The sequence below is a fragment of the Diadema antillarum genome, unplaced genomic scaffold, assembly GCF_040938485.1.
Source record: "Diadema antillarum isolate AM-2024a unplaced genomic scaffold, OU_Dant_1.0 seq00001953_RagTag, whole genome shotgun sequence".
Lineage (NCBI taxonomy): Eukaryota > Metazoa > Echinodermata > Echinoidea > Diadematoida > Diadematidae > Diadema > Diadema antillarum.
In genome coordinates, this window is record NW_027272613.1 from 14483 (window position 1) to 42389 (window position 27907).

Sequence of the window (27907 nt, forward strand, 5' to 3'; positions counted from 1 at the left end):
TTCCGTATTACCGTGCACTTTCATTGACTTATTCGCTATGCTTTACTGTAGGTATGATCGCACTTCTGACATGTTAGTACACATGTACCTCGATACAACTCTTTCGCATCAGTTTTCACCACTCAGCATTCTATGAGCATAATTCACACATATCATCATCGATTACTGTGAAATATTTTCAACGGAATTACAATTATCTACTCACAACATTTGGCTCATCAAAAAAATTAATTCATCACCCCAACCTCACGGTCGTCTGTCCGTTCCAAACGAGGAACTTCAGTAGTATGCACGTACGTATACCGCGCGACCTACGGCGTGGCGTGCGCATGCAATTTTAGCTTTGCCATTGACCAAGTGCTCAACGGTCCACGCGTGCACGCATAATACGTGTACTTGTACTCGTTTGCTTTCTCTCTATGATAACGTCATTGAAATGATATTCTTGATCCCGGTGCGAGAAGAAAAAACAAATGTTTAATTCAAGTAGTAATTTTTTGAGTACAGTATTACTGATGACACTGTTAATCTTTAACAACGTGTAGTTATATTTTCAAATAAAAATTATATTTTCAAATAAAAATATACGATAATATCCAAAAATAGTGTGGCATTTTAAGCAAACACCATTCAACACCCACATGTCAGCTTTCGGGAAAGACTATGGAATGGTTCCAAATTCGAACCCTTAAGACTTGGCTCCCTTTAGGGTTCGGATTTGCACCCCTACATCCATCCCGAACCCTATAAGGTGCCACGTTGTTAGATTTGCTCGTAGGGTGAAAATAAGAACCCTAATAGAACCCTAATTTCTCTCTGTGTACAAGTCATTGGTGATTATATACCTAGTTCGATTAAAAGTATACATGGAATCATTGCAAAAGTATCTAATGAAAAGTATGCTTCAGAACCACATCATTGTCATTGTATTCTATAACGCTAATAATAGAGTTATTGTTCCGCTATATTGCCTAACAGGTTGTAGTACTCCTACGACGTTTGTTCAGCAAATAAGGCACAATTAGCGAATTTTACACGCTGTTGCCAAAGTCTCTAATCTTCTTTACCGCTATTCTCAGACATGAGGTATGCTGATGCTGTATGAATTAGAAACGGAAGCTTCACAAATATTCACCATCTAACAAGGTAAAAGCGAAGTGATGTCTTGCCCACATATCGAATTTGTGATTACACTGATTTTCAAATGTAAGCTCATTGACATTCACTTTTTGACTGTTGACGGAGTCGGACTTCCCCAATATCAACATTTGACAGCCATCTTTAGATGATCTGAGGAGTGAATTTGGTGGTCATATAGCTCAAAAGTGTTGAAAGTTATGAAAAGAACACCACAATACCATGTCGACAGTGCTTACCAGGTGAGATACAAAGAAAGAGCACGAAATGGCATTGTAGAATTTGACAATGACCTACAATATTTGACCTTGAACGCTGGCACCCACAAGGTGGTAGAAGTAACTTCGTCCAATCGTACATACATATGCATATAAGTTTCATTTGGATACCTCAAACAGTATAAAAGGGGAATGAAACCCAAATGTACCCGTGGATTTGAACGATATCGTAAGAACACATAAGTGAACATGGAAAATCGTATGATCCAGTGGAAGTTATGCATTTTTTAACGTTTCAGCATCACTTTCATGTATGGAAACGTATATGAAGAAAATATCAAGGGAATTCCATAAAATCTGATTCTAAATGAAAAGTACAAATTACCTCCACTTATTTGTCGTTGCCATAATGTTAAGGGTAATAATATTACCCCCCCCCCCCCTTCTGGAAGAAGTAAATCAAGTGCTCCTTTTGTAATGCTAGAAAGGTGAAACTATGCCTATTTTCTTTACATGTCTTTATATAATTTTCCATGGTTGACGTCAAAGATGTAGCTTTCTCATCTCGTAATGGCGGCACTGAAACTCTAGATATATATGTGTATATATAGCTCTTCAACGGATTTTCCGATATTCCTCAATTTGTCACGATGTGTTCAACTGCTAAAGTAATCTTCCTGCGTTAACTTGTCCACTTGTACTTTTCGTTTCATTTCCCTTCATGATTCAACGTTGCCATAATCGATTACAGACAGATGTACGAACGGAGGGACAACCTGAACAACATCATTTCTCTGGTGACAACTCCTTGTAAAAGTATACACCATGAAAACTTTAGACTGGTAAACTATATCGAGACAATTATTGAACAATATTGTTAATGAAATGCCGTAGGTTTTTCTTCGTGATAGTTGCCTGTTCAGATCAAGGCTTGCAATGTACTGCTGAAGTATGCATCGGGTGTTTCTGCCTTGTTTGGGATACTCAAAGCCACAGAGCACAGAAGGCCGCAAACATTGTAGCGAAGGAAGACACGATTGTATACAGGAATTCGGGCAGATTTCACAACCATCCAGCCAAATAGTGATGTCACTAGTGCGCAGCATTCACAGTGAAGATTGTGGGATTTAGTCCTGCCAGGTTCTGAAAGAGATTTTGGCATGAAATATAATAATGACTGAATAAAATTTCGAAGGAAATAGGTCGTTTACACTACGCAATTTTGTTGCTTACATAAACTAACAGGTTGCAACTATGACCATTGACCAGAAAATGGAAAATTAAATTGATTGTATAGTTTTTGTTGAGATCTACTTCAGGTTTGTAACATCTTTTGCTGAGATAATGAGAAATGGTTTTGAAATAGCTGCGATATCCAAAACAGAGCAATAATGATATAATGAAGGACCCACTTTTTTATCACGATCGCTGCGTTTTACTTTGTTTTTGGATGCCTCATCCATTTCAAAACCAGTTTTCATCAAATAATCTTTAGAATTCCTCTTAGAATGGCATACTCTCTATTATTTCATAAGTAGGTTGTTGGTATATCACAAAAAGTTAAAGGCCCAAATCCTCACCTCCACCACTATACTATACCATCCCTTTAAGCTTTGATATTGGTTTCTAAACAAATCCGGTCGGATAGATTTATTTCAGCTCTTTGTCATATAAGTAAAACATAATAATGTTGCAAAGAAATATTCCCCTTATATTTCTAGTCACAAAGCAGATGGAATTCCCGTCTCCCATTAAAAAAAAAATGCAGCACTTACTTTGTCACAGACATACAGCATGTCCTCTCCAAGCAGACGGGGAATTAGGAGACAGCATGCAGACATCACTATTAAAGTTAGAGCTGAAAAAAAAAAGAATAGATGTGGAATAGCCTGAGTAAAGTCATGTTGAAAAAAAAAATGTGGCGAATTTGGACTGAGATGAAAATACACACCTTTTATGTAGGCCTGCATACATTTATGACATGGGCATATTCAAATATTCCCACATTTTTCCTAACCAACTCAAAGTTTTCATATTAAACGTAAAATAACAAAGTAAGACAACATCATATTACATGCCAATTTAACATCAGTTTGCTGTATATTTTACATTTTAGGAAAGGAGTAAGACGTATAGACCTCAGCCATTCAGCCGTTGCTGAGCTTGCCTCAGATGATGGTCCGGGTGCTGGCCATGGCAATGGGTGTAATGATTTTCGTTATGGTTGACACCTCTAATCCTGTTACCACACACACAAAAAGTGAAAATATAGCCCCCTCTACTTATTCATAACATTGATTTGATTTACTTTAATAATACTGGTTACAGAAAAGAAGATTACCCCCCCCCCCCAAAAAAAAAAAAAAAAAAATGGCTATTCAGGGCATTTGAAGATTCTTGCGGGGTAGAGATGCTGCCTGTATATGAGTGACAATCCATCATGGAGTTTTCAAGAAAAAATCCAAACAACTGAGAAGACGTAGAACGCAAAAGGCAAGGATGAATGATCGCAATGGTCCACTTGAGTAACATATCTCGCGATTATAGATGGTATCAAAATTGCACTATAGTCTTATCAAATTTTCCGCAACCCACTAAACGGTGCCTACGTTATAGTAACTGATAAAACTGCGTTCATGTGTAATGATAAGCTTTAATATAATATACTTCACGGATATCACATCCTGAAAATCTAGATAAATCAATAACCTGAAAATACATATATTACGGATTAATCCATTAATTAAACTTACATATTCTGTTGAGGAATCACTCTGTCCTTCAGAATTACATATAAGTTTACGTGATCAGGAGAATGTGCGCAACTTCATCATATTGTATCTTTCTTGAATACCTGAAAAGGAAAATCAAGCGTCATGAGTTCAAGGCCACTGCTCATGCGTATGTAATAATTTTGCAGAAGAGCTGACTTATGTAAATGTGACTACATAACTCTCTCCATGGCAGCTTAATGTATAGTTCAATTCTTATGCACTGCCTTGCTGCATACAGGGTGTACTTAAATCCACCACTAACACTACCTGACTACAGAGAATTATCCCAGCATAAAAATGTTTTGAAATTATAAGTTTAATTAGCACACTGGTCTATTTATCCATAAGTTTATCAACAATTATTCATCAACTTTCATTCCTTTTATTCGTTATTAATCAAGTGTGGTATGGCACGACGCGATGTATTATCCTTGGGGGGGTGTGTGGGGGGGGCGTAAAGGTTATGTAAAGGATACACTTCCTATAGGAAAATCCGATTTCTTAACTATTTTGTTTTGTTGTTGATCAGTAAATATAAAGAATTATTTGAAATTTATGATGATGTATGTGTTCACTGTATTGTGAGTACAAATTATGCTTGTATAATTGTGTATGTAGTGAAAATTGTATCATTTATAATGTGTACATGTAGGCCTACATGAATATATGTAAGTTTATGCATGTATGTAGATATTCCTATGTGCACGCCCATATACCAACAAAAAGAATTTCCTAAATGAACAATAAATGAATCTGAAATCTGAAATCGGAATGCCATGACGTCTTTAGCAAGACATTTTATCGTTAAAGCTGATTTAATTCCACAGAATGGTTACGAAACAAAACAAAATAAAACAGAAAAAGCACGCATAAAACTAGCCAATTTTAACAAAACTCTAAAATGAACATTTCAATATTACTGCCTACAAGCCTATTGCATTATAAGACAATGCTATACAACCAAAAGCATAACAGATACAAGAAATTTGATGAAGGGTAATATCGAGAGTAAGGCCTTGGTCGAGAACATTGTGGATATTGCAAATCATGCTTTACGATGACGTTTTAACTCACCATTTTCCACGTAGTAAGAATCTGCGGGGTCTTGATACTATGAAGTGGAAGTCAGAGTTGCAGTAAGCCGCTACAAAAAGCCTCAGAAGAGCTGATCTGGCTGTGGAAATGGAAACACGCATGCACGAGCTGTACAATGAGCCATCTGGGAGTCAACTTATGTGCACATAAGTTCGCACGACTCAACAATTCATTGAATTCATAAATCATGTTCAAGAAATGAATGAACATGCCCACACCAGGTGACCAAACAACTGGGTCCGTGAAGTGACACTTAAGGAAACATCCATGTCATTATTTTGCATCGAATGTATTCTATAGATTAATAGGCGTTTAAAAAAAAACATTTTCCAGTTTTGATTCTTAATAATTCAGTAACTATATATCAGATAACACTGTCATTGATATGGGTGATAGTTGTATAGTGTACAATTTTGTTGGAGGTGGTTTAAAACATAAATCAGCTTCATGAAATCCATGATCAATTTCAGTTAGGTTACAGATTTTGCTCTATTTCCAACCCTCTGTACAAAACTTTCACTTTGCACAGTGGTCAATTGGTGTGTATGGGAGTATGTGGTTATTAAACACCCTGACAATGGTGTTGAACAATGGCCAGGGTTTGAATGCTTTATTATCTATTCACGAGAAATTCCACTATCACAGCCAGTCTTTATTCATTTTAAAATGTAGTGTTTGCAAGCACATGGAAACATGTGCTTATATTTTTCATGTGCATGCATTTTGCCCTTAGGCTTTACCATGCATGAATCCGTGAAAAAAAAGGGAAAAATCAACCCTTAAATATAAATCGTGTAGTTTGCACCCTTATGTATCCGCGATTTTACTCTCTATATGATTTTATTCTCTCATTTCATTTATTTTCACTTAATAAAACATGCATACATAAAATGTGACAATGGTATGACAAGTGTAAAATGACAATGTGACAAACAAACAAACGAACAAAGCAAACAAACAGCAAAAGATATCAAGTGAAGGGGTGAGTGAGAAGGCAATTGGCCTTATTCAAAACTAATCCCGGAAAAGTGAATACATTGTATATACAGAGAAAAACATTGGCACACACACACACACTCACACATACACACACATGCATACACAGACAAAAACATGGACCACGCAAGATGTGATTTTCACAAACACACCCTATCTTGCTAGTCTCTTATAAAGTCGTAAAATGATATTGGTAACTTCCAGAAAACCTTTCAAGTAAAATACGCTTGAAAGCTTTCGTAAAACTTTGTACCGTTGTCTTACATTTCACATCAGAGTGGATGGAATTCTAGATTTGAGGGCCTTGAAAAAATATTGACTTTTTTTTTTTTTTTTTTTTTTTGCTGTCCCGAGATCGAGTCGCAACGAAAATCTTCAGCGTGTAGTAGGGTTTGACTCCATCATCGCACAGTAAGCATGCAGGGAATGCTGTGACATATTCCATTTTGATTGGTCAATACCAGACGAGCAGTCAGGTATTCTTCATTAGCTTGTTCGCAGACCCTTTCATCAAAGACTTAACTTCATTTAAAAATGCTCCGATGAATGATTATGAATTATGGGAGAACATCAAGTTTTATGATGTCTTAAAAAAAAACATGTACATAGTAGCACCACGACGGTATATGCAATATTGTATTCAAGTGTCGATCAACACCATATAGGTCTTTCTTTGAGACTAGTTATGGGCTCAATATTGCACCTTAGCAAGAATGAACCACAAACAGGAAGATATGTCTTTGTAATGGTAATTACGTTTCGACATCCCAACCAATAAGAGATAGGTTAGGTGAATGTTAAAGACACGGGGATACACGAATAGAAATTGCGCAAAAAAAAAATGAAATAAAACGAAGATTATTCTAATAAGTATGCCTGGGCAGTAATCTGTTGTATCTATTGATAAAGAATTCTATTTGAAGATTCATATCAGTTTGCTTTGTCAGAATCATGAGGAAAAGTGATAAAATAAACCGGCTATCCAGGGTACAGTTTAAACACTTTCACATGAAACAGCTCTGATTAAGATTAACACTTTTGCACAATAATATGTCTGTTCAGAATTGACTTTTGCTTTATATGTTTTTATCTTAAAGTGTAGGATTTCACTTCATATAATAGATAAACAAGCAAAATATAGCCAGAATTATGTTAACGTCCAAAATGAATCTTCAGATTGCTCAGCGAGACAGCGGCATCGAATCCCGATCAGCGAAGGCACAAATGCACCTGTGGAATTTTTAGTACAGCAATAGAAATCTGACGACTATTTGAATAATTACAGCCAGTTGGAACTTCATCTGTTATGCCTCCTAGGTTATGTGTACAATGTGATTGGTCAATACCAGACAAGCAATCAGGTATTCTACGTTAGTTTTTTTTAGTAGACCCCTTTCATCATGGACTCAACTTAATTCGAAATTATACTCTCGATGAATGATTATAGAATATGAAAGAAAATTAAGTTTCCTGATATCAAAAAATATATGTTCATGATATCAGCACAAGGATATGTAATATTGCATTTTAGTGTCGAGCAACTCCATAGGAGGTCTTTGTTTTGAGACTAGTTTGGGGCGCAATATTGCACCGTCAATGACCGTGGCAAGATCGAACCCCAAATGAACCATATAAAAAGCAAAGTTCCACCATTTTCGCAAATCGTGTAATTTGCACCCATTTCCGCGACTTCGAACCCTTCTAGCTCCCTCATTGAACCTTTTTTTCTTAGTGTGTGTTTACTTTGTGCGGACGCGTATAATGGGGGGGGGGGGGGGGGGGGGTTGGAGTACTATATTTGTATATCTAGTCAATAAATTGAATTGATAATGTGTCTGACATTGGAACTTGTTTCAAGTATCTCATTTGCATTATGGTCTTTATGCAATTATTTCAGAATCCTTTTTATTATATTTATCCATTGTTTTGATGTCCATACACTTCCGCACTTAGCACGATGCACTTTGCACAATATGAGACTTAACACTCCCACTCTTTTTCGATTTTTTTTTCAACTACCTGAGTACCAATTCCTCGAGCAACTATCATTTCAATCACACACTTACAATATGAGGTCTGACGCATTGTTCACCTTATAAACATTCCCTTTTATGTGGCGTCGTTTATCATCATTGAGAATTAGAATTGTAAGTTATTTTCGCACTGTATTTTCTTTCGTCCGCAGTGTTGAAAAATATTATTGATGATGTTATTTTGTATTGAATGAAGAAAACATGATGCTACTTTGAATGGAAATTATGAAAAATGCAGAAATAAACCTACACAAACAAACACACCAACAAACAAACAAACAAACAAACAAACAAGCGAACAATTTAATCACATTTTTGGAAGATTTGTGGAAGGCCTACTTTGATGAATTTTCACGTCTGCTTATGATGTAATGGCTACCTTCGTCTTAGCCTTCGAAAGGGAACAAATTAAACTCATTGCCCCTTCGAACAAAGTGGGATTCTGCTACCCTAGAGATGCTACCTCCCGCGTTTGGTGAAAATCCGTCAAAGATTTCTCAAAAAGATGCAGAAAATGTGGAAAAACCCGGGCCCTCACTCTACCACCTTCCCCCCGGATAAGGACACTTCTCGATCCAAAAATAAAAATCCGTTGGGGTAGTATACAAGAAAATGTTGAAAATGTTAAAAACGACAGGTGGTCGCTACAGACAGGTGGTGGCTGTAAGACATGTGGTAAAAGTAGTAATGGTCATCCGCAAGTTTGATTGAGAGTTCCTCTTCCATCTATACATATAGGTGAAATGAATAGTTTGCACATTTTCCGGCGGCTTTTGCACATTGCCCGGCAAAACTGAACATTTTGCACATTTCCCGACGTCACGTTTGCACATATCCCGCTGATGAAATTTAGAGATTTGCATATTTCCCGGCAAGACGTTTGCACATTTCCGGGCTCCACACGCCTCCTTGCACAGTGCACCCTCTTTCATATGATACACTACTGTCAAGTTTATCTACGTTTACCACATGTGATTTTCCCAGCTACCTACATATGAAGGCATTACCATTAGTTAAACACGTAATCCCAACCACGACCATAGATGTGTTCAACTTTTCCTCTTTTCCCCGAGCTGTTCCAACGTGGAACCATCTGCCAGGACCTGTGGTCGCGATTACCAACCCATTGACATTCAGAGAGGCTGCTTTTCTAGTCATTAGAGTGATGCAGCCTCCTGTTGGGTCACATACTCTAAGCAAAGAGGCATGTTTTTTACTTGCTCTATGCACAGTCACTTTTATTGTATATACATTAGTGTCATTTAAATCATCCTGTTCACCATGTCACCTCTCACTGACACACCACACTCCTACCATCCCTGGATAGTTCCAAGGAAGTGCTGAAAGGGATTACTACTTAAAGGTTCAAGGTCAGAGTTCACAGGCTATAATAAGCTCCATAAATGACGTCATCCTCCCAGGCACTTCTACGGATTTCCGCGTTTACAGCGTTTGTGCGAATGTTATGATTGGATTTCCCGTAGATCGGCAGATATGGGTCGATATCGATACGAATACTCCGGTGTGTGCACCAATAGAAAACGACTGTTATACTGTATATCGGTGCTACTGTCACCGAATTGCTGTAGTGTGGTCTCTAAAAAGGATTCCAAATTGGAGTGAGCCATTTGTGAGACGAATAATTAGGCTTTGGGACCAATATTTCCAGTAAAGCTGGAATAGATATGGACCCAACTTCATAAAAGATGTTGGATGGCAACTTTTGCTGGAATGTCAACTTCCCATAGCAACAGCCAATTGGGAAGCTTGATTCTTGTAACCATGACAATTGCCATTCCAGCAAGAGTTGCTGCCTCCACAATCGCCATCTTTCCACTTGGGCGCATCGTAGTTATTAGAATGCCCAGCGACTTCGTTCAGAGCAGTCATTTTTATTAGCCTGACAGTGTTGTAACGTGGCCGACTTCAACGTCCTCAACGACGTCCGAGCATTAACTGCTTCTCCGACATGAACTACAACTTCGTCAGCACTTTACTTCGCTGTGAGCAAACCAGAACGCAAAGCTAGTAAGTAACGATTCCTTTTAGGCCTAGAGCACTAAATCAAATAAGCTTTGGCATGTTGGTATTCCGGTAACAAGCTATTTCTTTTTTTATCCCAGAAAAGTTTCACAAAAGTGTCTAGAGTCATATGAATTATCCAGAATTTCTGTATATTCAAAATATATAAACTTATCTTTTGTCACGTATTGTGGTGTAATTTCCGTATTAAATTCCTGTAAATATATGTTTTTGTAGGAAATGGAAAAAATCAATGAATATGAAATGGTATTTACAAACATAAATCCATGGTAGATTATTCAGAGTTAAAATCCCTTCTATTTCGAAGGCTCCGCCATTATTACACTTTTTGATTTAACGTAACTTTTGTCTTTTTTTAACTGGCCAAGAGAGGAATGAATTTGGTAGAACATGGAACCTTTAAGGAGAAATCCAGTCTAGATATAATTTAGTCTGATAAGAAAGAGTAAAATATCATGAGTTTATCGAAATTGGATGAAAAATAAGAAAGTTATGATATTTGGAAGTTTCGATTTTTTTTCAGAAAAAAAAGTTCTTGAACAGTCAATATGAAAATGCTAATGGCAAAGTGAGCATGTCATCCCCTCACAACTTACCATATGTGACCGTGCATCACAAAACAAACAAAAAGTCGCAACCCTTGATTTTACATGAGAACTCAAGAAAGGTGAAATGGGTGAACAGAGTAAATTTTTAGTTTTCCATATTTTTTGAAGAGCTATTCTTCTACATTATTCTTGAGTTTGGGATCATAAATTGAATGGGAAATTGGGTTTTCAGCAGTTTTCCTACAACCCTTTTTTCGGGTAGAGTATTGTGATCAGGTTTTTCTTAGAAGCCCCTTTCATTTCTTGAAAATCCTTTGCACCCTCTTCACTTTCAACTCTAATAACTTTTGGACGGATGAAGCTACTGCCCCAAAAATTAATGTTTATCATGGTCAGAATGTGGTAATAGCTCATGCTTAATTTCAGCTTAATCTAATAATCGCTTCATTGTTGGTGCTAGAATGGTTAACGTCATGTTTTTGTCCCATTCATGGCACAGGTAGCACGGCTTAGTAAAGATTAAGCGCTTGAGTAGACCCTGTACTTCAGAGCCTCTTTTCTCAGTTCACACTTTCCAGAGTGTGTACTTTCTTTCCAGTATTTATATTGGTTAGGAGAATCCATTTGAATTGAGTTATACATCATCTTAGAGCTTAGAGTCTGCTCTTTTAGAATCTGCCCTTCACTAAAAATCCATGTCTGGCAACTTTTTGTTTGTTTTGTGGCGTGTATAGTTTGTACGTAAAATTTTGAAATGTCTAGTTTTTCATTGAAACTCAGTTATTCAAATCATTTGTATATCAATGTATCCAATGTACAAGAGCTGTTTTGCAGAAGAAAAAAAATTCAGAATGTCATTACTTCCTTATTTTCCATCCGATTTCAGTCAAAATTTTACCGTTGGACAACTGCCAATCACTATACTGTAATACTGCGGTGCTCGCTGTGATATCAGTGGGAGGAAGAGAGTGAATTAAAGGAGAGAAGATGCTTGGCAGAACCTCTCGTATCATGGGTGCACGTAGGCTGTATGATTCATGGACCTTTTTCAATGTCGAACTCTTGGACTGTATGACGCGTGGATGTTGGTTTTGTCGGAAGACCTCCCCCAATATAACTCGCCTTAAATTGTACAAAATTGTAAAACTGTTTATTTCAACATGCTTAACATATTCACCAAACTACTCTCACGTATGGACAGGGAGTCATCAATTGACCAACAGGAACGATGCGGATATCAGTCCGAATGGCGTCGCCCACGAGGAGTCAAATCTTCCACAGCCTCTATGTACTGGTCATCGCTGCAGCTACAGTCACTGCTGTCTACGCAAGAACATCGACAGAAGCACTGAACTCGACTCCTTCGGCGTCTACATCAGGTCAACCCTTACAAAAGACTTGTGGACTCAAAATTCGGAATGATAATTCTGTGGTTCTTTCTAAGGCTTTCAGTGATCTCCAAACCGTTTCGGGTAAAAGAGTCAAGTTGATAGCATTACATGTGTCTGTGAACGGCTGCAACACGTCAGATTCCTCTTCCCACAAGGTTGATTGTCAAACACAGTGGATCCTTTCAAAGGGTAATTATGGTAAATTCCTTTTAGAGACACCCCCAAACAGACATAATTTGTCTTTTTTTACTCTGCCTGAAAATCTATCTAATTATTCCACCGTAATCTTGGAGACTACGAACTTAGACGGGAATTTATCACAAAATGATGCCTCCTTGAACACTTCGTCCTTCTTGAAGCTGAAAGAGGACGAAAAGGAGGAGTGTATTGCCAAGTGTCTTTTCAAGGATGCGAAAATTGGACAGACTGAGAAGATAATGCTATGTCGACGTAAGAAAATGGAACCACGATTGGGTCGGACTCAATTTATCTCTCTCATGTTTGGTTTACACGGAAAATTGTCAGATTACAATTGTTACCACTCAATTTCCTCCAAAAACGTCGAAGAAATTGGATATACATTTTACATCACCATTGCCAGCTGCACAGTGATTGTCCTGCCCTTGATTTCGCTCGTGATTGCTCTTTTTATCACGCTATACGTTTCCAGAAAGAAGTGCGAGCAGGTGCAAGTAATTAGCGGGCGCGAGCGAGATATGGACAGATTTACCGGAAATTCTTCCGATCCCCCTGGTCAAGCTCCCTCAGAAGATGCTCAGGTACAACCACCTCTGGAGGAGAGTGGAGACACACAGCAGTTGATACCAGAGGAAGATGGGCAGGACAAACCAAGAGCAGATTTGAAGGCAGAAGATTTTGTCGATGTTCTTGGTGATGTTGAGCTACATATAATATTAGGGAAATTCAGAGAGACCGCAACCGATCTCAAATTTCTCATTTGTCTTGGTATTTTGGAAATTGGGTATTACCTACTCTCTTTAATTATCCTGCAACCATCTAATATGCGTGACTTATTCTCCTCGTGTCATTCCCATCCTACATCATGTTTGAACTATATTGGCTTTAGTGTGTCTTACGTCGTTGGTTGCCTGTTGCTGATAATTAAGATCGGGTATTATGATAGGTTGAAAGAACTGAAGAGAATTATCGTACTGTACAATATCGTTGTATATTTCCTCTGCGTATGGCGAAGTTTGACTGTAATGGTGATGATACTGGAAGTGTTCGTCTTACATCTTGCAGGGTTAACGTTGTACCATGACGAGATCAAAGATTTTTGGCTTGTTGGTGTAATCGTAGCCATTTACGTTTTATACAATCATTTACTGAGTTTGAGTGATGCATATTCATCCTTATTTATTGATATTTTCGATATGGCTAAAGAGGTAGATTCCTTGAATAACAAAAACGTGATTCTTCACTGTTGCATTTCGTCAGAAAAGGACGATCATACAGCCACGTTTGTTCGCCGTGAGTTGCTTCAAGCTCTCGTCAAGAAATATCTTCCCTTTTGGAAATTCGTGGTAAGGCTCTCTCTGATATGCATACCAGTGATCGTGTTATTAAGTCTTCTTTCAGTGTTTTTCATCTATATGGAAGAAAATTTGGGTTTTGGTAATTTTATCGGGTTTATAGTAGCGTTTGTAATGACAGTCTTCACACGCGTTGCCATGAAACCTCTGATACGCCATTCATCGCCAGAACGAAGCGCGAACGTAAAACGCAAGCGGACTCTGCGCATCAAAGATGACTTGTTCCAATACTCAAAGACCGGCGATATACCTGAAACCGGAAAACGGTCTCAAACAAATCAGTCTCACACAAACCCTACTGAGGACCAACGTGTTTCCAGGGAAATTCAGTCGAGTAGGAACTATGGGGCAGTCGAAAATGACTCAGCGACCACCTTTCTATTGCGGCCAATTGCCGTACATACGACCCATAAAAGCGATTCCTGGAAAAAAGAAAATCATATCAAAGAACCCGACTACTGAGTATCGTCCACCTGTATATAACAGCCAGTTTGATAGTCGCCCTTGGATGACGGTCATAGACAGGTTTGAACTTTTTTAGGAAGTGTCGAAAGTGATATGAATGGACATTCCTAATACCCAAAAATTTCGCGGCCCACAACCCCATCACTTATAGTATTATGACCAGTTTTGATTGTAGTCGTTTTTTGGCCGGTCCTGCACGTATCAATCAAATGTATATCATCGACATTATGTAACTACATACACCATACTAACAAATCCATGTCGTCTAATAACATATCTTTAAGCGTGTATCCCACGATTCACACACATTATATTTGTTACTGGCTGTGTGCATCATACTGTGTACCATGTACTGTATTATGACCTTGCCAACCATGCAAAGCAAAATTGCCCGTTTTTTTTCGAGCAAACATATCTAAAAGGTTATGTTTACCATTGGGAGCATTGATTTAAAAATATTAGAGTTTGGACATTTGATGCATATCATGTGTAGGTCAGTTGTATCATAAGGCATCCTACCATTTTTTTTTTCAATAAAGCCTAAGATATAAGGAGGTATTCCTTTTCTTCAATAAACCATAACCGAGACGGTTCATTCTAGAAATAATTTTATTGTTCACAATTGTCACATTGTTTGCATTGATTACATTTGATAACACTTAACGATGATTATGCATAATGATCAACATTTTTACAAAGTTTTTTTTTGTGTCTCTAACTCACATTTAACAATATTGTTTGAGAACTATTACGATGTATATTGAAGCACTACATGTGGGTGTTTGTTTCAGCTTTAAATGGCATTGAATGATAAATAATGCGTCTTTAACTGTGAACATAATTCTACGTGTGATAAAGCATGATTTGTCTAAACATCCCTCTCGAATTTTGAAGCTCCCTTTTTCAATGCGATCATTTTCACCCTGCTCTCTCTCTCTCCTTTAGCATGCTTGAGCTTCAGCCTCAAGTGAACTATTACGACCATTCATGCTCCAACGTCCGTCGTCCATCGTCCATGCTGGCAAGCTTTTTTTTTCTTTTTTTGCATTCAAAATGTATTTCTGATATCGCGAATTCCATTTTGCAATATGACAAAATCTAATTTCTGATATCACGAATTCAATTTGTGATATCACAAATTCCGTAAGTGTAGCACATGAACTTAATTTTTGATATCAAGAAATTGAATTTGTGATATAAAAATGCGTAATTCTGATATCACAAATACATTCTTGATATCACAAATTCGGTTAGCCATATTACAATGTCGAATTCGTGATTCCCCCCCCCAAAAAAAAAATAATAATAATAATTTGTGATATCAGAAAGTCGAATTCTTTATATCAAAAATACGTTTCACATAAAAAACCAATGGTAATTCATGATATCACATAGTGAAATTTCGATATCACAAATTCAAATTTGTGTTATCACTAATTTGAATTTGTGAATAAAGGACTTCTTATTTGTGATATTGACAAAATGCGAAATTCTGATATCACAAGTAATTATGGAGCATTAGGTTTGCACTGAAATTCAACTGTGAATTTGAGCATTAGTTAAGCGCAGAAATACACAGGGAAATCGGGGGATAGTTATGCGCTGAAATTCAGCATTGAATTCGAGCGTTACTTTTGTGCAGAAATACACAGGGAATTCGAGTGTTATTTCAATGCAGAAAATCACTGTGAACTGCGTCGCGCGTAAACATTTTTACATTTTACATTCTTTTTGAAAGCTCATGATAGATTTTCTTTAAATGTAACGGGTATCCTCCCTTGGCAAGCCTGGGTGGAATAGGATCTCAACTCGTTCAAATGGGCACCCCCCCCCCCCCCCCCCCCCCCCCCCCAAGCAAGGAATCTGTGAAAATCTTCTCTATAACCAGAAGTAGTAGAGCCAGATCAAGATTCAGGCTACCAAAATCATCACATTTCATTTTCGATATTCCGGCCGTGAAATTTGGTGGTCCGTCAATACGAATAAATATCGGCATTTAAACCATTTGATGAAACATGAGAATGATAAATAATCAATGATAATCATGTCAATATTGGTAGTATGATGACATTGCTTCATATGCCTCGTACTTTTTAAGAAGTAAGAAAATGATAGCTCAATAAAACATCAAAATAATTGTAAACCATAAGAATTATGTGACTATTGGCAGCTATGACAAGAGTTTTTAATACCACGCATCATGACAATAACAATTCCAATGAATAATGTCTATAAGGAATTCAATATTACCTTGAGTCATAAACATGATTTTCCATGGCGCCACATATGTCTGAAATGAAAATGGGTGTGCGTACTTTGATCATTAGATGGATAATTTTATCATCGGATAGATAGAAATTTGACCTTGCATTCGACCCCCCCCCCCCAAGGAAAAAAAAATACAAACTTCGATTTGGATGTTTATCAGACTGAGATTGACCATGAAGACTATTGGCGATCTGACAACCCTGGTCAAGGCAGCTGGAGCTGAAATACGGACCACCAAAACATTTCTTAAAAAAAGGTGCCCAGGCATCTATTTCTGGTAGCATGGGCAATATTCCGTAATTGTGCCCCAAGGAACAATTATTGTTATTATTATTATTATTAGTAGTAGTAGTAGTAGTAGTAGTATTACTGTTATTATTATTACAATTATTATTATGATGATGATGATGATGATTATCATTATTATTATTATCATTACTACTATTGTTCTTATTTCATTTTATCTATACAGGGTGGCCCAGTCAGTAATCAAGTACTGTTTTCCAGGGGGCCCTGTAAACACATACAAGATAACAATCACAACAAATGAAAATGAGAAAATGAGGAATGAGACTAGAAATAACCGTTTTGCAACCAGAATGAAAAGAAATCCAACTTACTGAGTTTATTAAAAAAAAGATGGACCCCCTCCCCCACAATAAGTATGAATATATATCAAAATATACGTGCCTGAAAAAAAATAACACAACATTACAATTTTTCTATCAGTATACCAAATCCATAACTATTACCTATACTAAACTCTTAATTCACTTTGAATATACATTATTCTATTCTATAGTTAAAAATTCAACATAATACATGATAATCATCATTAATCATTACACAATATTCAACAACATACAATCTGTTCATTACAAAATAAATCAGCATCCAGAAAAAAAAATGATAGAATTTATTACCCAGAACACTATTTCAAATACTGTGAACAAAAAGCGTTCTTACTCTGGGCATTTCGCACTGGGGGTGGCAGGCTATTCCACAGTAAAGCACCATTAACTGATAATAGGGCACGTTTACCACATTCTGTTTTTACTCTTGGAATTGTAACACCAAAATTCTCGGAATTTCGTGTTCTATATTCATGTGGATGGACAATGTGAATATGTCACACAGATAAGATGGTGCGCATCAAACAATAGTTTGCTTTTCTGAAACTCCCATTTTTTCCTTGTCAATCCAATTCAAGGTACGGAACATTTCGGAGGTAGAAGTGAGCATGTTTGTTTTAAGGACAATTCTTGCATCTGCTTATGTTGCTTAATCAGGATATCTTTTGGTCCTTTACTGCAGTTGCTCCATGAGATACTGCAATAGTTGTAGTAAGGGAGAATGAGAGAACTGGCGAGCAGTTTGACACTAACTGTGGTAAGGTACTTCCTGACTCTGCGCAATAGGGCCAGCCTTGAACCAATTTTGCTTAAGATGTACTCCACATGATCCTGCCAAGTCATGTGCTGGTCCAGCCAGACTTCCAAATAATTAACACTGTTAACCTGCTTTATTGATACGTCGGACACATTTATTTTGATTGATGGGTGTTGCAATTTCGATATTTTTTGTGGTGTTCCAAACCCAATGTCGCCTTCTCCTCCCCCCCCCCCCCCCCCCACCGACAAAACCTCCAAATTATAGTCTTTACAAATCTCAAACCTTCAAGTGATGAGCTAAGTTAGTAGATTGGCGACTACATTTCAAGTTTGTTCGGTGCAGATAGGGGAATGGGCGAACAAAAAGGGAGGATGGAACCAAATGACCCCAATTTTCACATTTTATACCCTCTTCTTCAAATTGAACAGTAGTATTTTCATAAAACTTGACAGGTATTATCGCTAATTTGGAAGAATATGTATCTGTACTGCCAAAGGGGTACCATTCCCCACTTGAAATCCCCAAGGGTAGAATATCCAGTGGTGGTGGATGAGGGCCAAATTGAGAAATCTTTTCAAACTTCCAAATTAACTCTACATTAGATTATCTCTTTAAGTCTATCTCACAAGGAACGGAAGGGATATGCTAATTTAGTGCAATGAGTATCATATGGTGACTGTAGGAGACCTACTTTTTAATGGCAGATCAGGAGGTGGTCTAGGAGGTGGACCAATTTGGGCCTCATTAAATTTCGCATTATCATCTCATTCTTGAAAACACATAATCAAATCTGCCACCAAACTTGCCAGCCATTATGACTAGTTTCATTTCATCACCCCGACCCCAGGAGACACCAGAACAACCATATTAGAGAATTAAAAAGAATAAAGATGAAAAATAAATTCTTCGAACGACAACCAGGAGGATTATATGCACTTATAATGCATTTTCAAATTTTCTACATACTTGGCAGATGAATTTGTGCCAGTATGATAGAACTTGCAACTGGACACCATGCCCAATGCAAGGCCTCGAAGCTGCCACCTCCATCCAAAGTTTTCTAAACGTTTTCATTAAGGTAGTAGTCTGCGATAGCCAGGTTCACAAGCGCGCGACCGCCGGTTCTATTGCATATTACACAAAATGATGCACAGGATAGAGTGCGTTAGTGGCGATGTAGCGCAGTGAGCTGCATTTCCACTAACGCCACGAAATAATCCTGTGTATCATTTGTTTTATAAAATGGGTCGAAAACTAACAGCATTTTTCACGTACCTTTGTGGGTCAATACCAGTCAGCTACATGTAGCACTCGCTCAGGTCAAAAAGTCAAGATGTCCGAAGATGTTCGTCCCAAACATTTACGCACGTCGCACTCGGAAATCCCGCACGTATAAGTACTGCTGTGAGATGTACGTATAAGAGTATACGTGCGCCACATGTATGCACAAGAAAGGCCGGCCGGCGCGGCAGCCCGAACTAGAAGTTGTTTACAGGATTGACAGCGCGTATAGTAGCGCACGATGCACTTGTAACAACTGATTGAGTGCGCACTGCTAGTGTAAACATTGTGACGTCAGGCCGTGCATGTTAGTGAGAAATTAATGCACGCACACGTGACTCATTTCAGCGCTTCCAATTGGCTACATTCTTGAACCCATTTTATAAATGTTATGATTGGTAATAGTCTGCATGCAAGAATGATGGATGACGAACTTGCGGTAGTCAGGTTCTCTTATCTAAGCGTTATCATAGGTAATAGTCTGCAAGAATGATGGAAGACGAACTAGCGATATAGGTTCGCGAGCGCGCGACCCCCGGGTCTATTGTCATACGTTAACTATTGAATTGAATTGAATTGAATTGAATTGAACTGAATTGATTCGAATTGATTTATTCGTTTCATTTCCATTTTTGCATTGCATTGTTGTTTACATAATATTGACACATAATACAGTAATATATCAGCATGAATTGACAGAATATAGGGTACTAATACAAACGGAAATGGGGTGACCCAGCTAAAAGGATAGCTTTTAAAATTTGTAGGTCACCATGACGAGTAATATTCATAATTATGTACGTAACCGCTTGCTAGAGTGTTAGCCTATAGGACAGTCTGCAAGAATGATGGAAGGCGAACTTTACGATAGTCATGTTCTCTTATCTATGCGTTATCATAGGTAATTGTCTAGCTGCAAGAACAATAATGGAAGGCAAACTTACGATAGTCAGGTTCACCGTTCACGATCACGCGACCATCGGGTCTATTGTAGGCCTATACGGTAATAGTCTGCAAGAATGATGGAAGGCGAACTTGCGATAGTCAAGTTCACGGGCGACAGATGCTCACATCTCTTGTCAACATCTTGATATGAAGAGTTTGTTCGCAAAAACCGATAAGTACATTTTTGAAGATTTTGAAGCACGGTCTCTGTCATAAAGTGCAAAATAATACCTTTGAAATTATATATTGGTCACTCTGTAAAGGTAAATTTTGGAAGTTATGGTCAAAAGAATCAAAAATTTTCTTATTATCCTCTTTATTTTTCTTGACCTTTAATCGCAAATATATCCATTTGGCAAATACGGACTCATCAGTTTTGTGAATAAACTCTTCATATGTAAATATAATGAATTGATTTAAAGCGGTTTTTGTCTATAATTCACAATAGTATTCCCTTTTTCTAGTCATTCATTTTCTACAGCCGGAAATCATGAGTTCTGTTTGCTTCGTCTTCACGTAACCGCTTGCTAGAGTGTGAGCCTAATCTACACTGTAAAAACATCGGTGTTAGATTTAACACCATGGGTGTTAAATCTAACACCGATCAAACTTCAATAGAGGACCACACCCACAGGTGTACAAAATGCACTGTGATGGTGTTGAAAAGTGTTCACCTGACACTTCGTGGTGTTAATTTGACACTGTACCTGGTGTTATTTTGACACTGTACTGGTGTTAATTCAAAAATGACACCACATGGTGTTGATTTTATATTTGTTGGTGTTAATATCAATGGTTTAACACCCGTCCAGCTTCAATAAGAGACCACACCAGCTGGTGTTACTGTGGTGTAAATTTATTTTTTTTCAAAAACCTTGTATTTTAATGTAAAATTCTTGATCGTCTTGTTTAAATTAAAAATCAACTAGAAGTGCAGTTACTAAGAAACTCTTCAAAAAACAGTTTTATATTTGGAAATGACACCCGGAGGTGTTAATTTAACACCATAAATAAGCACCGAAAATTTAACACCAGCTCGGTGTTCACTATTTAACACCGGACTTTTTGCAGTGTAAGTTAACTGAAAGTATTCCGAAATTGTCTCCTTTGCTTCTTCTTTATTTTTTGTTCATTTCTTTGTTTGTTGCTGTTTTTTGAGGGGGAGGCACTTCGTTATGGAAGAGAAAAAGGTGTTACGCTCTAGAGTAGCTCACTTGTTTTTTCTCACATCTTCTTTTCTGTAAATAGCACCCTGCCGTTTCGACTGTATATAGTTGGCTGTGTTATTACACATGAGTTATTGCATTATTGTATAGAAATATAAATGTCAAAATGCGATTTTAAGGATCAAACAAATTTTCAGCTTTTAATCTAATGCGTATCTTATGTCATGCTTGTATGTTCTCTTTCTTTTAAAGTAGTTAAATTAACATGAAATTAGATTTCCTTTTCAATGTTTTATAATGCCATGTGGTGATCGAGCTACAAACGGTCCTCCACTCGCCCCTAAAGTATGTTTCTTGTATATAATTGTTATATTACCCTTAATCGTCTTCATACTACTTTGCGTTTTGAATGTTGACTCCTAACGAGCACATTATTTTCTAATCATTCATTTTCATGTTTGGTCCATTTATCGTCCATATGCATAATGTATGTATGTATGTATCTTACGAAATCTCTAAAAACAGAAGAGTGAAAAACGTCACCCTTGAAGGAATGAATAACAGAAAAGAGTGTGTTTCGAGTGAAACTGGAATGAATTTTGAGTGAAAATTTTCATTTTCACCAATTTTAGAGTTACCACAGGGATCACTCGAAGATTTTAGAGTGATCCCTGAGGTCATTCCAAAATCAGTGATAATTCATATTTTTTATTCACACGTAACAAAGAAAACAATAATTAGAAGATTACAGCAGGAAGCATTATAGTTGGTAAAGTAACGAAAGTGAACAGTTGTCAATATGCATCGTGTGAAAAAAAAAGGAGGGACCCACTATTGTATAGTATTGTAGAATGTGGGACCCTCCCCACAACGAGTAGAATGTCAATGAAAAGAACGTAGTTTTCTGTATTTCATGATAACCTTGCTTTTTTGACATATTAATAACATTTATCTGTTTTTACATTCAAAACCGTCATCATGCGTGTATATTGATATATTGTAACGAACATTTATCGCTTGCAATCGTTATATCGTAATATTCGCTCTCCTGTTCTGCTACACGCTTGATTGAACAAGCATTATTGTGGAAGTATAAGAGTATACAGATTATTGTTTATTACGAATTTGGTGTGCAGTAGAGAAAAAAGTAGATCTATATACATTTGAATAGCACATGTTATTTCATCTTCAATTGGTATGTTTATACCTTTAAAAAGGATGAAGAGATGCTACTGATATGACTAGTGGAAATTACGCCCCAGAAATTGAAATCAATGGCGTATTGAGATTTTACGTAGATACTGAAAACATGCATTCCGCAATTACTATCACGATACTCACCGCGCAAGGCAAAAATCTTAAGAAATTTTGTAAATCTAAATACAGCACTTTGCAAACGCGGTGCACGACTTTAGTGCAGGATGAGGCAAATAAAATGAATAGCCGCAGATCTCATCTCCTTCAGAGAAACAATTTTATTAAATGAGAAATTACTGATTATTGCAGTGGAATCAAAGAGTCCAAATACAACGAATATAAACAAAATATCACTTATGCTCAGTATGCCATTTATAAACAATACATGATGCATTTATTTCAAGGACATTCATACAATAGTTTAAATATATTGATTAGTTTTGTAAATGAAATACTGATAGATAATGTTTCTGTGATTATACCAAACATGATGAGATCATTTAAACAATGAAGGACGTGTACTTTTCTGAGTATGTGCCCATTCAATTGTTGTTTTTTTTTAATCGCTCGCTGTATAGTTTCGGAAATGAATGAATAAAGTACCTCAGTAGAGGAAAAAGAAATCTACTCCTGATGGAAAATGGCATTTGATTTTTGATTTGATTTGATTTATTTTTAAGTACATACAACGTAACAAACAATTTTCCAATACAAATGGCATTATATTCAATACAAGATGAATATGAATAATAATGTATCAATAATGAAATATTGTATATGTGACATACAATCGTACAAACACAATGGGAAAATCATTCATTATTCAATCGAATTAATACACACAATACGCAGGAGACCGTCATCTTGAGCTGTAGTTTGAGTTTGATGGCGGCCTCTGGAAAAGGCATGTACCATGGCTTGTACTTCTTTACAAATCATTTAATACCTTTCTTTCAATCAATCCTGGAAGAATTGCAAAGGACTCGGTTACGCGCTGTGGGGGGGGGGGGGGGGGGGGGGGGCTCATGGGGACTTGAAATTGCTTTGAAAGAGGACATCCAATCCAAAATAAGTTTGTCTGATAAAAAAAAAGTAAAATCTTTGTACGAATTCAACGATAAAAATTTGATTGAAATCGGATGAAAAAACTAAGTTATGAAATTTTGCTTATTTCTGCAAAACAGTTCTTGTACGGTGGATATGAATATGTGAATGCGTGAGCTGTCCATGTCATAACCTCACAATTTTCCATTGATCGTGTACAAAAATGACGAACATTCAATGTTTCTCTCATTAAAGTTTAAAACATTTTAATCCTGGCTGAATAACTTAAGAACTGTGATCAGTTAGATATATCAGGATTTGGGCCTCTGGCATAATTGCATTTGAATGAAAACTGAAAATTTCACAATTTTATGTACAAACTATATGGCAAGTTGTGAGGGTATGACAGCTTGTCACTTTGCCTTTTGCATAATTCAAGAACTGTTTCCTGAAAACTTAGCGAAACTTGAAAATGTCATGTTAACGTCCGTATTTTTCACCCGATTTCAATCGCAGTTTTACCGTTAAACTAATTGTAATATTTTACTCTTTCTTATCAGACTAACTTATATTTGGCTTGGATTTCCCCTTTAAATATACTCATGCGTGTGTGTTGTTGTTGCTGTTACTGTTTATTTATTTTTTATTTTTTTGGTTCTCGCCTGAGAGGGCGCTGTTTGGTCATCTGGTAATTGAGTGTTTTGGAAGTTTCTAATTTTGTAATTTGTATGCAGAGATAATGATAACGAAGGATTTAGATCCCCCTTGGTGTGTTTAGTATAATGCCTAATACCTCATTTCCTCGGTTTTTTATCAATGTGCACGTTCCTACCAACGTACCTATACGAACAGACCGTATGCTGTATTGTTATGATGTCATCTAGAGGTTTTACTTGGTGTCTGTAAAAAAAATGTTCTTCCGGAGCATTCTGAAAACTAATAGTTAATTAGCTTTGGATGATCTCGTCAGAAGGAAAACCTGGCGTGTCTTCATGCATGGAGATAGTGAATTGTTCATCTCATTGTCCTGTATTCAATGGTATACGCCAGGAAGGTGCTATTGAAGAGGAGAAGAAACAAGAATCTCCCCTCCATATCCATGTTCCGTGCCGCCCAGAAGTGGGGTCCAGAACTTATGCGCTCTGTCGCATGCAGGTGTTGAAGAATTGCCTCGAAAAAAAGACATTTCAATTTAGGTATGCATTGGATCATCCTTCAGTCACAACAAACCCAGCGAGCAGCAGTTCGCTGTCCCTTGTAATATTTTAGCAGCAATAAGTGAGTGCAGAGAACAGGACTAAACGCGAACAAAAATCAGTAAAAATTGTACTTGTTATACTGCAAAAATGTAATGCTACCAAACACGAGGAAACACGCAGAAGCGAATTATCAAATCTGAAAGAATTCACATTTAGGTACTAAAGCTGGCAAACAAAAATATGCAGAAATGCGCGCAAGATAGCTGCATACTAACTTTTCATGAGATACTAATGTTCCATTTGTCAGTCCTGGGGTAATGATACCAAGAAAGATTTGAAGAAAAACTAAAAGAGTTTTGTTGCTTTTCATGGCCACAATGTTCCACACAGGATTTCAGCATTTCCTTTTGATATATTATTTTAAGCTGTATGCAGCTTAAAAATCATTGAAAAACAAAGCAAAACAAAACAAAACAAAACGTCTTATTTGGCCTCCATATCAAAACTCTAGGGAAGAGCTTCTAGGAGCACGGAACATAAAAGCCAGTGGAGTGCTATGAGCATTTAATTGTTATGCTATTGACCGATTCTGTGACGCGCTATGTGTATTTTTGGCATGCGCGCAGCCATACTGGGTGTAACATCCGACCCCCCCTCCACACTCCCCCACCCCTCTCCCTACATTAGCACGCGCGCAGAATGAAAAACTGCTTTAGCCAATGGGCGTCTCGTACTGAGTGCGCGAATGCTTGCTATAAGTGCGCGAACCTTTGTTACAAGTGCGTGATAAACATATTGCCCCGGGGAGGGGGAGAGCAGGGGGGGTCGGCTGATACACACCATGGCTGCGCCCTGTGCCGTAAAATGTCTGCTGCCCTCAACGAACCCGAATCGGTCAATAGAAACTACGCATAAGTAGACAATCATTGGATAAAGATTCCACTCCTCTAACACCTCCCTGTACAAGAGTTCTTGTACAGTGGATATGAATATGCAAATGAGTGCGCTGACCATGCCATAACCTAAACAATTTTCCATTGATGGTGTACAAAAAAAAAAAGATCAATATTCAATGTTTGTTTTTTTCATTGAAGTCTGAAACATGATGTTATTCCTGGTTTAATAACTTCAAAGTTGTAGTGATCAGTTAGATATATCAGGATTTGAGGCTCAGGCATGACTGCATTTTAATGAAAAACTGGAAATTTCAAAATTTTATGTACAAACTATAGTATGGCAAGTTGTGAGGGAATGACATGCTCACTTTGTCATTCACATTATTTATATTGACCGTTTAAGAACTGTCTCCTTTAAAATTAGCAAAACTTCAATATGGCATAACTTCCTTATTTTTTACCCGGTTTCAATCAAAATTTTACCGTTGAACTCGTAATATTTTACTTTCTTATCAGACTAACTTACTTTTGGACTGTATTTCTCCTCTAAGCCTACAATAGACAAGTTCTGAAACTCCACTTTATACGGATGAGTGGAAAAAGACCACTGGCAGCAAAAGGCATGTTGGTTTGTTATTTCACTAAGATAAGCATCTGTGATATGTGACAATTATTCATGTGATCTTTTAATACTGTAGTGCTATTCTGCACACCCACCTAACAGCAAGCGTATTCGGCAGTACTGTTCAAAAAAAAAAAATTAATACCGTAATGAAATAATATATGCGCATGTTCGTTTTTTTATGGTGTTAAATGGCAGATCATTAAATCTGGTCACAGTGTCAAGGCAAACTTGAAAGTGAATTCCAAAAATTGTTGTTAAAATAAATTGTTAAATAAAGTTATTGCTAAAAAGCTCGTACAATATGATGCTTTTAGAGGTGACACAACATTTTGTTCCAGCGACATTTGCTCCGCTGTTATTCTTGCCATAGACTTAACCCTAAAAAGACTGGGGGGGGCCTAAAAGGCCCCCCCTCGACATTTCGCGGGATTACTCTGCAACACGCAATGCTCTCGCCGCGATGCTCTATGACTTTTTTCTTTCAAGTTTCCCGCACATTTTGACACCAAATTTGTGACGCCAGGGGGTACGGTTCTGAAGTTACATAACATTTTGTACACGCATGTGAGGCCGAAAATGGCTCAAAAATGTGATTTTGTGTACAAAGTCAATGCAAATTGAGTTTTTTCACATGGTTCATATAAATATGCTTATTTTTACTCTCAATGGCTAAAATTAATTTGTTTTAGGAGAATTATGCTTAAAAAAGTGTCTGCCACAAGTTTTGTTAAAAAAAACAACGAAAACAAGAGGTCGAAAAAACAAAGAAATACATAAGAAATTCATGAAACAATAAAATAAATAAGAAATTAATTTTGATACCAAATCTTTTTTCAAGTGCATTTGCTAAGAATACCACAAAGAATAATTAGACCAAAAATGAGCACTTTTGGAGCTATATTTACTGGTTCAGATCAAAGAGTCTGATTTCTCGCATAAATTAGCATAATTAATCAAAATAAAATAAAAGAAGACTCTTTTGGAAAATTTAGATATACCATCTTGTAGATTACATCGCACACTACCCCTGTGCAAATTTTCGCGGCGATCGCGCGATCCACGGCCGAGATCTTAAGGGGGGCCCTTTAGGCCCCCCCCCCCCCCCAGTCTTTCGAGCTACCAAAATAGCCCAGTCTTTTTAGGGTTAAGAGTTTAAAGGGTTAGGATTGTGATAGGGATTTGGTCATGAATTATTTCAGTAAATCTAGTCAACTGGACTTGGATAGGAGAGGTCAGACTGTATACTGAAATGAAGTGTCGCCGTTGCTTGGAAACCAGCAGTCACTTGAAATTACATAAGCAGGCCCTACAAACAATATCACGTCTACAAATTTAATACAACGCTTGCCAATATGCTGAAAGTCAGTTTATTGCCTCATAAAGAGAAATAGAGGTCTTGCTTCTTCCTCTCTATAGCGATTACTGTGTTATAATTATGCCATCAGTCTATCAAAAGGCAATTACAATGTATAACAAAAACACTATGGTGTGTTTCAATGTAGGTCGCAACCGTAATATACATGTGAAGAGTTTGTTTGCAAAAACCGATAAGTCCATATCTGCCAAATGGAGGTATTGGCGATTACAGGTCTAGAAAAATAAAGAGAACAATAAGAACATTTCTGCTTCTTTTGACCATAA